The sequence below is a fragment of the Leptonychotes weddellii genome, chromosome 14, assembly GCF_054177405.1.
Source record: "Leptonychotes weddellii isolate Sample4059 chromosome 14, ASM5417740v2, whole genome shotgun sequence".
Classification (NCBI taxonomy): domain Eukaryota; kingdom Metazoa; phylum Chordata; class Mammalia; order Carnivora; family Phocidae; genus Leptonychotes; species Leptonychotes weddellii.
Genome location: NC_138382.1, coordinates 63,690,292 through 63,708,619, shown reverse-complemented (window position 1 = coordinate 63,708,619; position 18,328 = coordinate 63,690,292).

The following is an 18,328-nucleotide window of genomic DNA, read 5'->3' as shown; positions in this document are numbered from 1 at the left end:
ATTTTTTTCAGTTAAACTGAATTTCCTTTAGTGTCTGGAATGCACCATCTCTGTACTTCCTTCCAGCATATGCACGTGTTCCCCATTCCACTCAATGCTTCCCCTCATCCCAAATCTTTGGACTTAACAAATTCTATTAATTTTTCAGGTCTCAGCATGGACAAAGCCTTCTAGAGAATAGTAGCCTTATCTAATATATGGATCACAGTTAGATTCATTTTCTCTATTTCCCCATAGAATCCTATTTTATTCCATAATGTTATGATGCGTCCAAGAAAGGGAGCAACCCAGCCAGGCAAGAACCATCTAGCAGGCTTTAAGAGAGGGACCAAGGGCAATGGTGAAAACCAGCAGAGATGGTGCAGAAGGTGAAGACCTCCTAAATGACCAGCTAGAGGACATGCATTCCTCCCTGTCATTCATGCTGGAGAAACATCCCCAGAAAAGAGAAAGGGGCAAAGGAAGGTCTTCATTAATGCACAGAACACTTCATAAGAGAATTACCTTTAAGCAACTGCCAAGGCCAGAGAGCTCTCTGATGACAGCTCACAACAGTACTAATCTCAGAACCTTTCCCTGCTCACCTCTTCATCTCTGACTCCGTTTTGCTCCTGAAGGAATCAGAAACAGAATTTTCTGTAAATGGGAAGGATAATTAAGAGTATAAAGTGGAGAAAAAGAATAAAAACAACTCATCAAAGAACACCCACGTTTACACCCCTTACCTACTATGGGCTTCCTGAGTTGAGAAGGGGAAAAACTTAAATTTTAATGAAGTATAGCATTTTGACTAGTAAGGGGACAGGACATTTTGATTACTCAAAATTATATTGTGGTTTAAAATGGATAGAAGGCACATTTTCTTTTCCTTTTTTTAAGATTTATTTATTTGAGAGAGAGAGTGAGATAGAACACAAGCACTGAGCAGGGGGAAGGAGCAGAGGGAGAAACAGACTCCCCACTCAGCAGGGAGCCTGATGGGGGGCTCGATCCCAGGACCCCGAGATCATTTTCTCTAAGGGTGAGCAGGTCAGCTGTTGGGCCACCAGGGATTTTCATCCAAGGAGACAGGGATAGAAGAGGAAAAATATGGTCACTTTCTTTTCTTTTTTTTTTTAAGATTTTATTTACCTATTTGGCAGAGAGAGAGAGAAAGAGAGAGGGAGAGAGAAAGCACAAGCAGGGGGAGCAGGAGAAGAAGAAGCCGGCTCGCCCCTGAGCATGGAGCCTGACATGGGGATCGATCCCAGGATCATGACCTAAGCCAAAGGCAGACACCTAACCAACCGAGCCACCCAGGCACCCCAAATACAGTCACTTTCTGAAGGTACCCCACCCAACCTACTCATCCAACATGCTAGGAACAGAAGAAAGGGAAGGAGGGAGAAGAAGTGTTTTAGCATGGACATTGTCCCATCAGCACGAACAGTTGTTTTGATAATTTTGTTTCTGCCTTGGAGAAGGTCAGCCAAGAAGTCATAGCTCTTTCACATTAGCCAGTAAGAGCCTTGAGTTGACCAATTTTCCACTGTATATCTTCTAATCATATTCTCCCTAGAAGATATTTGGACCCCCCTTGGAAACCTTTCTATATACAGTGGAAGGAATCAGCTGACAGCTATAATGAGCACTCATGCCCATGGGGTAATCATAGTTCTTTCTGGGTATGAGTGAGTCAAGTGCTGTTCTGCTTTAGACTTTAGTCACCTGCAGACATGTGGGGGATTAGTGTGCTCAGTTGATCACTTCTACGTATGCTGACAAAATAGAAAAGGCATAGAAAAGCTGGGCTAAACTCTAGAACTCACTTATTTCATTCCAACGGACCTCTTAGATGGGCTCTCCCTTCAAAGGCTCCCCCTTTCCACTACCCTAGAATTATTTCACAATCTGTTGTGTGTGTGTGTGTTTGTGTGTTTGTGTGTGTGTGTGTTTTAATTGCTGCCACTTTAAGGGTCTCTTATTTGGAAGGTGTTTTGTGCATCATCTCTTAGCTGAGCATTACCACAGTCCTTTAAATTATATGTCAATGTCTATTTTACAGATGAGGCAAAGGGTAAGTAAATGTCTCCAAGAACTCAGTAAAGGATACAACCAACAGTCAATCCCCAAGTCCACTACACCCAGTTCTCTCTCCTCCCTGGATTGTCTCTTTTGGCAAGAAGCAGAAGGAAATTTTCTGAATTATGAAAGCCCTTTCTCTTTACCTCTGGGCTGTAGAAAACCTATCCCCACCTAGTCATAGGGAATGGTCTTCCACCCTGCCCATCTAACTCTGCAACCTGTCGAAAGCTATGTCAGCATTTGAATGGAAGGCTGTGAAGGCTCCAACCTAGGTCAGTTCCAACACTCCATTTGCAGCATTCAGTGGAAAGCAGCTTCTAGAATCAGCTGAGGCTGGCAGGTGGCCCTTATAGACAAAGCCCATAAGGCGTTAGAGATGCCCAGGATACCTTGGCCCAGTCCACCTGGACACAGAGCTTTCCAAAAGAGAGCAAATTTGCCCTGTTTGACAAGCAGGGATAAGATTCCAAGAGCTCTCACCATATCCAAAATAATTTGGGCTCCAGTTTCTAAGAAAACTGCCATCATGCGAATCCCATGATATATAATTACACTTGAAGGAATCCCCTGCCCTGAGATAGTCCTAGGGTCAGTAGGAAACTTTATTCAGGAAGCTACATGTTTCTGTATCTAAGTTAATTCTCCTAATGTTTATGGATTCTCCTTATGGCCCAAATACCTCTGAATCACATTGATTGTTGACTTTCACATCTTTCCAGTAGATTTAGGCTGGGCAACTAATATTCTTTTCGCCAAATGATGCTTTCTCGAAGCACAAAAAGACTTCTAAAGATAAGTCTGTGGGAGGTCCCATCAGAAAAAAAAAAAAGGATGCATTTATTTTCCAATTCACAGATTTTAGAGATAGAAAAGATGCTTTTTTTAAATGGCTCTGTAATAAAATATTCATGCTGGGGTTGGAGAAAATTTAATCTTCAGTGCCCCTCAGGAAAAAAAAAAAATCAGAGATCTAGTATAATCTTCCTGTGGGGTAATGTTTTTATAATCCTGAGCACCATGGAAACATAAATGTATGGCTATAATGCCCATTTATTTGTAAGTTTTCACCCACTAAGCCTAATACCTACATTAAGTAGTGCTGCTTCCAGGAAAAAAGACCCTTGAGATTAAGAGTCTGTAAAACAAAACAAAACAAAACAAAACAATACAAAACACGAAACTAATTTTAGCCTCTTAGAGTTTCAAAATGGCAGTGTTTTTCATTTATTTCTCCATGCCCGGAATGTTCTGTCCCATGTCCTCAGTCATCAAGACCTTGATTCGATCCCCCTCCTATAGCCTTAAATACCTCCCTAACTGCAGAGCCCTTTCCAGGTAGGCAGGCTTGCTTTCTTTCTTTCTTTCCAAAATATTTAATACATACTGACATATTGTCTTTGCAAATCATTTCATGTGTCAGTAAATCTGTAAGCTTCTCGAAAGCAGAGAAAAGGGAAAAAGCATTGACCTGTGAGAGAAGTCCAGCCTTCTCTGTGGCTTTCCATGTGATTTTAAATAGATCACTTATTGGCTACACCATTTGTTCTCATTTATAAAAAGATTATTTGGTCTCCAAGGTCCCATACAATTTTAATATGCAATGGTTTTATGATGAACTATATCACACTAGCCATTTATCCCAAACTCTCCTCAAGGGATGTATAAAGCCTAGGTTCACCAGCTATAACCACCATGAAAGCAGTGACACCATGTCAGACTTCCTTAATTCCAATGTCTACTACTGTGTGACATGCAAAAAAGAGCTCAGAAGATATTCCATCAAAGGAATGAATACTTACTTTGTAAATGGACTGGCATTTATTAAGCACATAGACTATTCCAGACATAAAATGTGCCTTGCCTATGTAGTCTTCAGAACACAAGCAAAGTAGACACAGTAATTCTGATTTAACTAAGAAAGATGATGGAGGTTCAGAGAGAATTGGTGATTTGTTCAAGGTGTCACAGCTGGTGGCCAGCTTGGCACCCAAGGCTGTCTGGCTCCTTTGCACGTACTTTCTCCACATCACTCTACCACAAGTCTCTAAGCCTCTCTGAGAAACAATGTGCACACCCACACTGCTGTATTTCATGCTACTATAAGGAAAGGCCTTATTTATGCTGATCTGATCAGGATGGCAACAGTACTCAGCGCTAATTTGATGAACAAAGAATTAGGCACATGGGCAAGCCAGAATGAAGTTGCAAAAGGGGCTGGGAAAGCATGCAAGATGAGATGATGGTGCTTTAGGTTTGTGATCAGGAAAGCCTGCGGCTCCTGCTATCGCTGCCAGGCCTGCAGATTAAGCTTCTTTCTTTCCTCCTTCAAAAGCAAGAATGCTGAGACCCTAAACTTGTTTTCTTTCAAATGCTGTAAGCCTTTCAGGAAACAGCTTTCTCTGGGAACCTGCTCATTACAGAAAGCCCCTTGAAGAAGTGCCAAAATGTAGTTAGCAGAGGGGGGGAGGGGAGGGGAAAATGTTGGGTTGATTCAGCAGAGCCATTTGATGGTGAAAGTGCTTTTATCAAGAGGGCAGAGAATAGCCTGGTGCCTTCTCAACCATGCAGAGCACACAGACTCCTGTGAAAGGAACTCACATTTGGGAGAACTGTAGCTGGAAACAGAGATTTCTGAAACGTAAGGGGATGTTAAACTTAATAATTACAATAATAGCTCCTATATACTGAGGACTCCAGGCACTGGGATCAGGGCTTTCTACTGTATTTAATCTCATAGCCACTCTGTGGATAGATGTAATTACCTTTATAAAGGAAAAAAATTGAGTCTCCGAGAATAGAAAGGACTTGCAAATCTCACATAGGTAGGACATGGCCAAGGTATTATTTGAACCCCAGTCTGCCAACAAAGTTCACATTACACTGTCTCATCTTTCAGTATCTGAGGAAAGGGAACTCTGGGGCCACAAGGCCAATTTAAAACAAAGTTGTATTCAGGATGGAGAAAGTGGAGGAGCATTTTCATGAGTTAGGATTTCACATGTGACCACCATGAGGTCACTCCATTTTTAACAGTAAAAAGAAAGACCTGGAGACCTAGGGTACATAACTATTGCCATCCCCACATGTCAAAGTTTACAGGACATCAACAAGAAAGGCGCCACTTATTTCTGAGCATCATCCACGTATATAGGGAATCAGGACTTGAAAACTATCCTTAGAATCATTTCTTGAAAAGTTCCTTGGGAAAAAAAAAAATGGGAGGGCATGGAGCCATTGGTGGAAAAGCAAATATCTTGAGCTTTTGAGTTAGACAGTTCTAGCTGTGCACGTTGGCTCTGACATGTATTAGTTCTCTGGCTATGCGCAAGTGGCTTAAGCTTTTAGAATCTTGGTTTCCTCATCCGTGAAATGGATCTAAGAAGTATTTGCCTTGTAGGGCTGTTGCGAGGTCAGAGAACATTCTAAAACAGTGGCTAAACAGAGTAATCATTGCAAAGCAATCCTGTGATTATTGGTGGATTTCATCATTGTTATTGATGACGTTGATATTATTCTTGGTATGGTTGTGGTTGTTGTAATTATTATCAGTAGCAGTATTTCTATTCAGAGAAAGAAAGCATGTAGGCATGCTGGCATGGATTGATTCCTCAGACTAAGTTATGAATAATGACTTAATTTAGAGCAATAACTAATCAAAACAATGACATACGATATTTACAGAGTGACTGCTATGTGACAGGCTTGGTTCTTAGTACTTTCACATCTTATGTCATGTAATCCACACAGTCACCCTACTTGGTAGTGAACAAAATGTTATTTACTTAGAAGATGAGGAAACTGAGGCACAGAGAAGTTAAGTAATGTCTTCCGAAGTCACAGAGAGAGAGTTTGGGCAAGGATTCATACCCAGAAAATCTGACTCAGGCAAGTTTCCCATAGGCACTTAACAGGGAATTCTCTATATCATGTATTTGCACACTAGGTTCTACAAATCCCTAGGAGCTGCCGAACGTTCAGAATAATCCAAATGAGATGGGCTCCATGGTCTTCATATTCATATCCGCAGAGCTGCTCTCATTACTTTTATATGTAGAATTTTCATAAGAGATCTCATTTAAATAAAGGATTTTATGGCTGACAGGCATTAAGTAACTTGGTCTAGATAGAGCATGCTTCATGAGATAGAAGTTCATGGGGTTCTGGTACAGCTGGGTCAGTTAGGACCCTAGAGTGGTAGGGAAGGACCATATTTAACACCATGTTGGCTTTCACTTAATTTGTACAAGGTCTGACCCTATTAATGGTGGAACTAACAGGTGATTCTTCTCAATTGGGAAGGAGCATAGGGATAACCTGGGTAAGGCAGACCTCACCACCCCCAACCGGGCACTAAATAACCTGATAGTTTCAGCACTCTCTTTATGAACAGCAACCCTGCAGCTTATTTTGTGGTGGCCTTTGTCTAATGGAGGGAAAGATATCTGGGGCTCCAAAGATGCTTGGTTGGCAGACGTTGCTGGTGTAGCTAGTTGTTATAAGTTAGAATGAATCATCATTATAATAGTATTTATTATTCTCTGTTAACACACACATAATTTTAAAGTACTTTTCTATATCTCTGTACTTCTTGAAATTTCCCCCTAAAATGTCCACTGTCAAAAAAAAAAAAAAGAGGATAAGGGTGAATTCTGTGACAGGGAATGGCCTTAAAGGAATAGAGGAGTGTCCCTGAAGTAGTAATTCAAGAATTCTCTGCTGTCTCATATCTTAGAGAAGTCAAAATGACCACCATACACATCTGACTGAGGTTCAGATTTTGAGAAATCCAGTCTTCCTTCCTTTCATATCTAAGTGCTCATTCAATGGATGGAGAGGTGAGGACCCCAGGCATCTACTGCAGCACACCTTGATTAGTTTATTCAGAGAAGGAAGAATTGATCACTTTTCTCCATGGTCCCTGGGGACAAAGGACACTCTGCCTGGATGATCCTCCCTCTGGGTTCCCAAGAAGAGGCAGTAGCCAGGGGTCATCTCAAAATTATCATTGCACTCCCCAACTACAGACTCGCCCTATTATAGGACAAGGAGTCTCAGGTGCTGGTCATTTACTCACTACATGTATGAATCATTATTTCTCCAAGTCAGCTCCTTCTGCTGTGTATCTGTATATCTTTTGTCATTAAATGGCACCATTCTGATCCTAAGCTAACCAAATCAGAAATCCATTGTGGATGGAACCTCCTCAGTCTCTTCTCCATTACCATCCAAATCCAACTAGTCCTCTGGTCCATTCTTCTTCCCTGGCCCATCCTGTATCATCCATTGACTGTGTAATTGCTGCCTGTAGGCTTGCTCTTCCTACCCATTCTCCAGGCTGGAGTCATAATGAGATTTCCAGAGCATTCATGTGACAACTCATTCTCCTACATAAACACTTCAGTGGCTCTCCATTACCCAGCACAGTGCTGTACAAACTTTTTAAACTGTGGAACCTTTCCTTCAAGTGAAAGTTACAATAATACATAATACAAACAGAAAGAGATAAAATTAGAACAGATCTGGTTTAAGTTAAAGAAGAGAAACAAAGCACTAAGGCATCCCTGCAACCAAAACACACACAGAGACACACACTCACCAGGAGACCTGGTCTAGAAACAGCTCCTAGGGAGCTGAGGGAATCTAAGGAGTTCAGCTGAAAAGTCACTGTCCTGTGGCTAATACCTGAGCTTTCAAAGCACTTAAGTAAGGCATCACACATGATGTAGTAGGCTTCTCGGATGCCCACCTTATCCTCTCAGCTCATCTGTCACCATGGTGGAGCATTCTCAATCACCTGATGCTACCCTCTGGGACCAACCCTCAGCTGATGAGGAAAGGGGCTGTTGGATACATCCTGCAGGCACCCATCTGTGAAGGGAATTCTGCAAACTTCTCAAAGGCCCTGATGAAATGGAGCCCCATTGACTGATGATGCACCCTCACATTGGCTTTTCTTTCTTGCCTGTCTCCCTTTGCCTGCTCCCTGACCACCCATCCACAGGACAGTTCTCCAGGGACTATCCCAGTTTTGAAACTAAAAGTCCTGCATCCCAAAAGCCCCCCGCTGTGGTGGCCAAACCAGGATTGTTGGTCACCCTCATGATTCTCTTCCAAATATTCTCACCTAAGTCATTGTCTTGGGCTCTGCTTTTGGGAGGAGCCCACACTAAGGTCTATTAAGTCATGTTGGAAAACAAGTCCTGTTGTTAGGACCACCAGAACTGGAATCAGTTGGAATCTTAGGCATTTAACAGCTGTGTTGCCAGAAGCAAGTTGCCTTGCTTCCATAAACCTTAATTTTCTTATCTGGAAAATGTGGATCGATTATCTGCCTTTAGTAGGTACAGCTATGTTTTCATCTCTTTTCCACATTATTAACTGAGCATATGGTTGCAGAATAACTACTACATTCTCTGGGACCAGATACAGCTATGTGACTAACTTCTGGACAACAGGATGCAAGCAGAAATATTGTGGATTAGCTCCCAGAAAGCTTTCTTAGAAAACTTCTCATATAATCCCATGACCCTCTTTCTTTTATCCCTTCTTCCTTGCTGCTGACAAGAATGCAAACAAGATACCTAGAGCTAGAGTAGCTAAATTTGGGCTATGACATGGCCTGGGGCATGGAAATGAAGGAGCAATGAAAAAGAAGCCCCAGTATCTGACACCGTCTTATACCAGAGCCACCATCATACCCCTGAATTCCAGACTTGCACATGAGAGAAAAACACATTTGTATCTTGTTTATGACATTGTTGTTGAGGGATGGGAGAAATGCAAATACTATTCTCAGCCAAATTTAACCCTAGTTGAAACACTAATTCTTTCTGTTTTTGTGAGGATTAAGAGATATTTAGTGTGTAAAGCATTTAGCATAGCACATAGATGACATTCATTATTGACTGTTTTCATTTATGGTGGTGAGAGTGATGTGGAGGGTGGGGAAGCACATTAAGGATATTCAGCTGAGAGAAGTTTCCCATTGTCTTCCCTTCCCCAAATCTGCCCCCAGCCAACCTTTCTAGTCTAGTCTGACACTCCTTCCAGATACAACAGACTACTCACATCTCTTCATTCCCTGAATGTACCACAAACACTGATTCTTCCAGGTATTTACAATTCTCTTCTCTCTGCCCAGGCTACCTTTTCTCATCTGTTCCACTGGATGACTCTGATTCAGCCTTCAGGACTCTGCCAGCCTCACTCCCCTAGCTCCCTGGGAAGGACTAAGCACTCACTCTGTGCTCCCACAATGCACTGCATGTCACCTCCCCGCTGAACATCCATTGCATTGGGTCCCCATTAGCTATAAGCTTTCCTTGCCTGGAAGCATTTCCTCTCCACACAGCCTTCCTCACTTCCTGGCCTTCACCCCAAGTACTTTTTCCTGCTTCATCAGAATTCAGGTTGTGAGTAGGATATACATCTCTCATACCAGAAAATGCAGTGTGCCATGATCATACTGTGGTGTTTCTCCAAGAAAATGTGACTTCCAAAACCTAACAGGCAGTGTCTCTGAGTGCTTAATGAGATGTTTCAAAGGGACCACAGTTCTGAAGATGCCACCTTCCTCAGAAGAGTTGCTTTGGGGATGAAACCTAGTGCATGAAGATAAGCAGCTCTAAACTGATTTTTACTCACCACACGTCTGACACCAAATACTTCGTGTCTTTTCCAACACCACTTCTCCAACACCAGCTGGGTATCCTATCATTCAGTTCACTTCTGACCCTATAGCATCAGATCCCGTAACATAAGGACTCAGTCCTACAAGACTGACCCCAATTCAAATGCCAGTCCCAGGTTGTCATCAGTACTTTTGAATAGCCAACTATAAATTCGGGAGGTTCCCACAACCAACCCCCTCCTCAAGTTCAGTAATTTGCTAGAATGATTCACAGAACTCCGGAAAGCATTTTGCTTACTATTACTGGTTTATTACAAAGGATACAACTCAGGAACACCCAAATGGAATAGTTGCATAGGGCAAAGTATGAGGGGTGGGTGCAAGGAGCTTCCATGCCCTCTCCAGGTACACCACCCTCCCAGCAGCTTGATGTGTTCACCAACCCAGAAGCTCTTCAAGCCCCATCTTTTAGAGGTTTTTATGGAGGTTCCATTACATAGGCATGATTGATTAAATCTTTGGCTATCAGTAATTAACTCTATCTCCAGCCCTCTCTCCTCTGCAGAGGTTGGAAATGGGACTGAAAGTTCCAACCTACAAATTATGTTTTGGTCTTTCTGGATGCCAGTCCCCATACTGAAGCTATCTTGGGGCCCCCAGCCACTAGTCATTAGCATACAAAAGATACTCTTATCACTCTAGAGATTCCAAGAATTTTAGGAGCTGTGTGCCAGGAATCAAGAACGAAGACCAAATACATATATCTTATTTATTACATCCATCTTGGTCAACTAGTGTAAATTACTTCAGAACAGTGAAGACTGTGCTCAAGGACCAACAGGTAGTAAAACTCAGAGCTAAATTTATAGCCAGTGCTTCCCGACCAATGATAATACCACATCACAAGCCTGCCTGCAAAGCAACTCACGTCATCATCACATCATAATAGTAATGATAAGAATGACAACGAAAGCTAATATTTATTGAATGCATATTAGATGCCAGAAAAGAAGCTAAGCACTTCATACTGATTATTTCATTTTATTCTCACTCTATATACATATCTATGGCATGAACTCTTTTTCTCCCTATTTTATAGATAAAGAAACAGATTTGGAATGTTTAGTGACTTGCTTAAAGTCACAAAATGAGTAAGTAGTAAAGTAGAAACTTGAGCTCAGATTCATCAGGCAGAAAAGCAAAAGCTCTCACCATTTTGCCGGAATGCATTTTTCTGGATGTAATGTCCAGCTTAAATTTAGCTTTCATTTTTAACCTCCTCCAGGGATAATTAACTGCCCCCTCCTCTCTGCTCACACAGTACTGGGTACACCCCTTTATTAGCCCACTCACCATGTTGTATTATAGTTATTAGTGTAAATATCTGTCTCCTCTGCTTGTCTGAATACCTACTGAATCACATTGTGCATTGTTTATATGTCCAGGGCCTGGTTGAATGGCTTACACAAAATAATCATTCGTTCAATTTATCAAGTAATAATGGGCACCTAATAAATTGTTCTTGAATTGAAATGTGCCTTGGTCTCTCCACCTGTAAAATGGGGACTATTCTCTCCTGTGGATGGAGACAATTCCCATTCTTTGATGTTAGGAAATGCTCACGATTTCATGAGCCAGTACATATGTGCAACTGGCAAGGAACATCTTGGGAAACTGCTACCCTGTTATTACAAGGCACTATTGAAAAGGGACCAAAAAAGCAAATTCCTACTGTCCTAACGTGATCCAGCTGCAAGAGACAAGTTGTCATTACACCAGCAGAAAGTTATTGCCTCTAGACTGGAAACTAGCAAATTGGCCTGAAGGCACAGGGTCTAATCTTTATTGCATATCACTATAAACTCCAGCCACACTGTGCAAATACACACTATCCCTGTGGGGGAGAAGCTGCCATTGTGTCTCACCACCAGGTATGCAATCAGCGTCTGGTGGGCAGATTGCCAAGCTGGCCATCTGTGTTGTGCTTGGTTGCTAGGGCACAGGCAGAGCGCTATGTAGTGTCTTGCTTTCACCCTAGCCACAAAAGCCTGGAGCAATGACAAAGGCTGCTCAAAGTGCTGGAGCTCCAAGGAGATGTACATATTTGGCTTAATTCATGGAACGTCTATTGAAGGCAAGCTCAGAAGGCTGGGATTTTTGTTCAGGCTCTGCTGCTGTGGCACCCCGGATTAGACATGTACTTCTCTGAGCATGCTGAGTCCTCATTTGTAAATGAGCAGGGCCCAAAGCTCAATGTGTCCCAAAGAGGGTCTGCGTACCCCTGGCAGTATGTGAAGTGGTCACAGGCGCTACATGGACAAACTTGTAAACACTTCAGCGGCCTTGAATCATTGCACTATGCACTAAAAAATAATTATCCTATCAAATACTTGGTATCACATAACTATTTGATTGGAATGAGCCTAAAGTAAATAATTTAGTTTTCAAAGAATCAGCATTAGAAAATATGAACACTGGCAGAGGGGGTATGTGGATATGATAGACACCGAAAGTAGACCGCAAACAGCTGGGGTCGGAGGAGTTGGATCTGACTGCCCAACATCTGACCCTGCAAGTCTGTCACCAATGGCTAATTGGGATGATTATCTGGACATGCAAACAAAAGTAAATTTATTCTGAAAAAATTTATACATGCCAAGTCTATCCAGTCTCTAATATAGGACATCAGACACTAGGCTAGGCATTATGGTTATGAAGATGAAGAAGACAGGGTCTTGGCACCGTCTGATCAGAGACACACCTGGGAAAATAAATATCTTTTTTAAATTTTTTATCTATTTTTATTTTTTTTTTAAAAATAAATATCTTTAATTTAGTGTGATGTTTATAATAGTGTGAAGTAACCTGGGAGCCAGAGAGGAAAAAAAAAAATTCTGAGGAATACAGGGGACATGAACATTGAGCTAAGCCTTAAAGTCTAAGTAAACATTATCTAAGCATCTAAGAAGGAGAAGACATTCTGGGAAGACAAAAAGCATGTGAACAAGTGCTGAATGGCAAATTATGTTTTCTTACTTTATATTTTACGTGTAAACAAAAGCAGCCATGTAACTATTTTGTATACTTCATAAGTGAGAGAACCAGGTGTTGAATGGCATTATATACAATTCCAAACCCATGGTGTTTCTACTATATCATATCTTATTTGCCATTCATATCTGAAACTTCACCAATGTATAGCTATTAACAGTATTTCCAACTCATTTATTCTTTTTTATTTAAATTCAATTAGCCAACATATAGTACATCATTAGTTTCAGATGTAGAGTTCAATAATTCATCAGTTGCGTATAACACCTAGTGCTCATCATATCACGTGCCCTCCCCATCAACTCATTTTTTCTTAATCCACCAAGTGTGAAATACCAATCAACAGAAGAAGGGATAATGAGATCTGCTTCTTAAAGGTCAGTATCCTCAATTGAAGGCAATTTCTGGACTTCATATTACTTTTCCTTTTTAAAAATATTCTCTGTAGAATAATTCCCCAAGACACTTTGCATTCATTATTTTAGGCAAAAGCCAAGTCTTTTCAAAAGACTCTCCCATGTTCTCCTTCCAGTTTATACACAGACATATTGGAAAGATCCCATTCCTCGGGAAAATTTTGTTACGGTCAAGGCAGGAAGGATACTGCACTATGACATTGATTAGTAAGGTCCTGACATTTAGGGATTCACTTGAGGAATGCTCCCTGAGAACTTTGCTCTAGTGAGGACACTTAATCCAATCAAGTTAGAGAAACACAGGACCTCCACGGTTCCTTTTCCTACTCTTTCAAGTTTTAATGTGAACAATCAAGACAAAATGCCATGAATTCTCTACATTCAACTTTTAAAACAAAAGTTTGATTTGAAAAGAAAACAGCTACACTTTTGCTTTCCCTTTTTACAACCACCAGCTGTTCTAAGTTAAACCAGAGATTGGCTACTGACTTCAGGTGGGTGCATTTCAGCTGTGGGAATGGGAAGGAAATTGCATGGAAGCCAAATATAAAAACATGTTTTGGCCTACAAGTATGAAAAAGCCAAGGAGGGAAATAGGAGTTGGGGGTCTTCCCATAAAAAATGAACAACTTCAGCTTAAGGAGATAGTTCCACAAAGAGAGAACTCAACCTAATGGCATGTTAGGATGAAAACAGTAAAAACAAAACAAAACAAAAACTATGAATTTGGGAGTCAAGCAGAGATGAATTTTAATTCCACTGTGACATTTACCAACTCTGTGACCTTGGAGCTCTCTCCTCTTTCAATTTTCTCATATACAAAATGGGGTTCATAGTATGTACCATAAGAATTGCTGTGAGGATCATGGTACAAGTCGTGAGAGTACTTGTCAGCAAGAAGAGACATGTATATGCTAAGTAAATGTGGTGGTGGGGAGTGGGGGTGTCCATGCTCAATTCCATTCAGCTGACAGTGATAGGTGGTTATCTGATAGATGGTAGGGCTGCTGGATATTCTGGATCTCTTCATCAATGGTTTTGCTTTGGTTGTTTTGTTTAATGTATATCATTAAATTTTCTATCTCTGTAGTGCTGGTCTATCATATCATTATAATGATAATGTGTATCATTAAATTTTCTATCTCTGTAGTGCTGGTATCTAAAAATATTAGATATTTTTAGTATATTTAGCCTCTATCTGGCCAATTTCTAAATTGTCTTACCTATTCTAAAATAATTTTTACTAATTATCTTTGATTCCCCAGATATAAAATCCCAAGTAATAATTATTTTATATCTTTTTTCCAGTATTTGTTTCCTTTCTTTTTTCCTCATTGCAACATTGTCCTCTTGTTGGATTCTAATTAATTCAGATAAGTCAAGTTAAATTTTCTTTGGAACGAGACAAACAACACAGTGATTTGACTGGTGCTCTAAGTTTCCATGGTGATAGCTAAGGAAGGGAGATTTCTATTGTCCTTTCTCAAATGGTGCATCTGTCAACAGCATCAAATCAAGACTGCACCAGGTCTGTGCCATTGAGTAAAGGCCAATTCTGAAGCAGTAGAAAGAAGTCACAGTACAGAAATGCTGCTAGTTCAGAGCAGGGTTGGGCTTTGTCCCAAGGGATTTTGTTTCATAATCTCATTGAAGAAAACTTATGTGTAGGTATAGCCACCATTTTGGTTTAGAGATATGAATAGCCTCAGGTCTTGAGGTAGACAGCTTCTCTACTCTCAGGTCCATGAAACACAGGTTCATTTTGTCAGTAAAATGAAGAAAATTCAGGTTCATGGATTAAACTCAGTATAGCCTTTAGAAAAGGGTCTACCCCACAGTCCATTTTCATAAGACGAGGCATTTCAGAGGCATGGATTCATAATTTATGATTCCCTCTACCCTGGGTGCCATTAGCCTTACATCTTTAGTTCCATATAACTTCTATACATATTTATCCCCAATTACATGGCAGAGATATCTTTGCATTACCTGTATGTGACCAACATATGTTTCTTCATGAAATCAATAATGGCTGATACTTTTCATTTTATTATTAAAACCTCTATCACTGTCCTCCCTCACCATTTAGTGTTTTATGCCTTTGTACTGAAGATTTTGTCTATAATGGTCTTTATTCCCTTCCTATCTTCTGAACAATAAACTCCTGTTTAGGTAAGGCAACACCTCATCTAGAGTTCCTCTGAGCTCTTACTGTGTCCTTCATAATATTTAGGTTGAGCCATTGAAAGTAGATTTATTTTGTATTTCTCTCTGTATTCTTACTGCCAAGGACTGAGCCCAATACATATTTTTGTTATCTACATCTATGAGTTCAGTTGTTTTAAGCAGCAAGTAACAGAAAATCCAAATCAAATTGTCTTAGTTAATAAGAAAACATAATGATTCAAATAATTGAGAATCAAAGGTGGGGCAGGCTGTAGTTTTGATTTAATGCTGAGGTCATGGCTCTGATTCCTCTCCATGTGTCTCTTTTATCTTCAGGCAGGTAGTTAGATGGCCACAGCAATCATGAGCCTTACACCCACACGCAGTAACCTATAGAAGAGACACTGATTGTTCCCATGGCCAGATTTGCCTTCCACATCATTTCCAGAATTGGGCCATGTGCCCATCCCTAAGTCAATTACTGTAAAATGGAATGGATCTTAAGATCAATCAGATCTATCCCTGGAGCTATAGGTGGGGCCAACTTCCTCTGCAACACCAGACACTGCTCAAGTTGGAATTCAGTTGAGAATGTATTCAGCTAAGAGTAACTACTGCACTTGCATTAGTTATATTAATGGGGGTTTACTTTCTCCACATAACAAGAACTAGGTGCCTGCTAGTATTAACTCAGCCCCCTGAAGTTATCAGGACTGGCACCTGGGAGATTCTCTATGTCTTCCCCTCATGCATGTTTCAGTAGGGGTTATAAACAGGAGGAATTGAAAAAGTAAGAAAGTACATCGAAAATGCTGTGAGTTTGGATTTCACTGATAGAGGAGGGATTTACAAATGTGGAAAGGGATAAGACTTGAATAAATGCCACAACATGGTGCAGACTGAAATAGAAAATGATGAGGCAAACATACCGTTTCTAACTTACATAATTAAATAAATATAGATTGTGTGTGTGTGTTCTATCTCTGTCCATTAAAAGGACCTAGAAACACTGGTACCCTTTTCACAATAAGCATGTCCTGGCCTTGGTTTCCATGTATTATTCTCCACTAAAGAAGAGAGCCCCTAAGAGTAATGGCTTATCCAGAGCTGGAGAAAGGAAAATGCAGATAGGTCTAGAATGTCTTAAAGACCTAAAGCAAGGAATTGCCTCAAGAGTGATGGCCACAGGCCTAAATGCCACCAGAGCCAGTTTGGAGAGGCTCCACTGCCAAGTCTAAGACAATTTGTGCATTAAACAATGACATTTACAGGCTGTAATGTTTTGAGTAAAATAGAAATCCATCTAATTTATCTATACTGATATAAATAAATGGGGGCAAAGGAAAAACTCTTACAGTAGAAGACCTGAAGTATCAATCCTCAAAATATATTTTTATTAATCATTCAGTGGTGAGTACAGAATACTTATTAATTAGCCTTGCAGTAGAGAAACCTTAGACCCAAGTAATAAAAGTTAATATCACCGGTAATGGGACAAATTAGCATTTGGTGCCTAACAGTATGATGCCATGAAAGGAATATTTGGCAGATATTATTGCTAAACTATTGTAAATTGTAAGGAAACATCATACAAACTCAAACTGAAGGACAGCTCCACAGAGCTGCAAGGGCCCCAGTCTACAAAGCAACTGGCCTGTCCTTTTCAAAAATGTTAGTCATGAAAGGTAAAGACTGGGGAATTGTTTTATATTGAAGGGAAATAAAAATACATGGCAACTAAGTGCACACATGTTCCTGCATTGGAGCCAGAACATAAAAAGGACATTATTCAGGCATCAATAAAATTCCAGTTGGGTATAGGTATTACAAAGCAATATGGGGTCCCTGCTAACTTCCTGGTTTTGCTGGTTGTATTATGTAGAATGTCTTTGTTTTTAAGAAATACAAACTGATGCAACTTATTTGCAAATAGTTCAGAAACAATAATATATATGAGTATGTATGTCATGTGTGTGAGTGTATATGTAAGAGAGAAAGAATGCTAAGACTAATGTGGGAAAATGCTAGTTGAGGAATCTGGGTGACAGAAATATGGGAGCTCTTTGTACTATTTTGCAGCTTTTCTGAGGATTTCAAATTATTTCAAAATAGAAAATTTTTAAAAAGAGTAAGAATAGGCATATGGATGTTGCTTGGCAACCAAGTGTGTTTATGATAACATACATCTCACAAGCCAGACCCTACCAAAAACATTGCACTTCTTTGTATTTCTAAATTATAGGGGCATTATCCCCCAAGCACTCAAATATAGAAAATTCTTTTTTTTTTTTTCCCTATACTCCACAGTATCTCTGGGAATCTTCAGGACACTTTACAATGTTCTGCAAATCTATCCTGGTTGTCACTTTTTGTATACACCAGTCATTTGTCTGCAGACCACCATCTGCTTTCCTGCAGGTCACTCCTTTCTCTACTGAGATGATTTCATCCAAGTTGCAGCTGCTAACCTTCATCTTTCTGGTATGGCCTCCTCACCTGTCCATGAGATCACTGAAATCATAGCTTGGCTGGGCCCAGCTGTCCTCCACAAAGCTGCAACGGCCCCGGGAGTCTAGAAGGCTCTTCCTTTGGCTGCTGCCTCTAAACATAGCCAAGTGTTTATTTTGAAAGTCCAATCTCAGAGACCGTTCTCCCCACCAAGAATCTTCAGAGATGCCATGCAACTCTGAATGCAGCCCCAACAGACTTCCAAGGGGGTGGGAGAGATCATTTATTTGTTCCAAGAACAGTGGGTAGGTGCTTGGTTTATATCTGTAGCTGGGGTTGACAAACTATGGTCAGATCTAGTCTGCTGCTCATTTTTACATGGTCCACAAGCCAGGAATGGTTTCTGCATTTTTAAATGGTTGAAAAAAAAAAGAAGAATTTCATGACTGATGAGAATAATATAAAATTTCAATTTCAGGGTTTATAATTAGTTTTACTGGAATTACAGCCATACTCATTCATTTATATATTGTCCAGAGCTGCTTTCATGCTT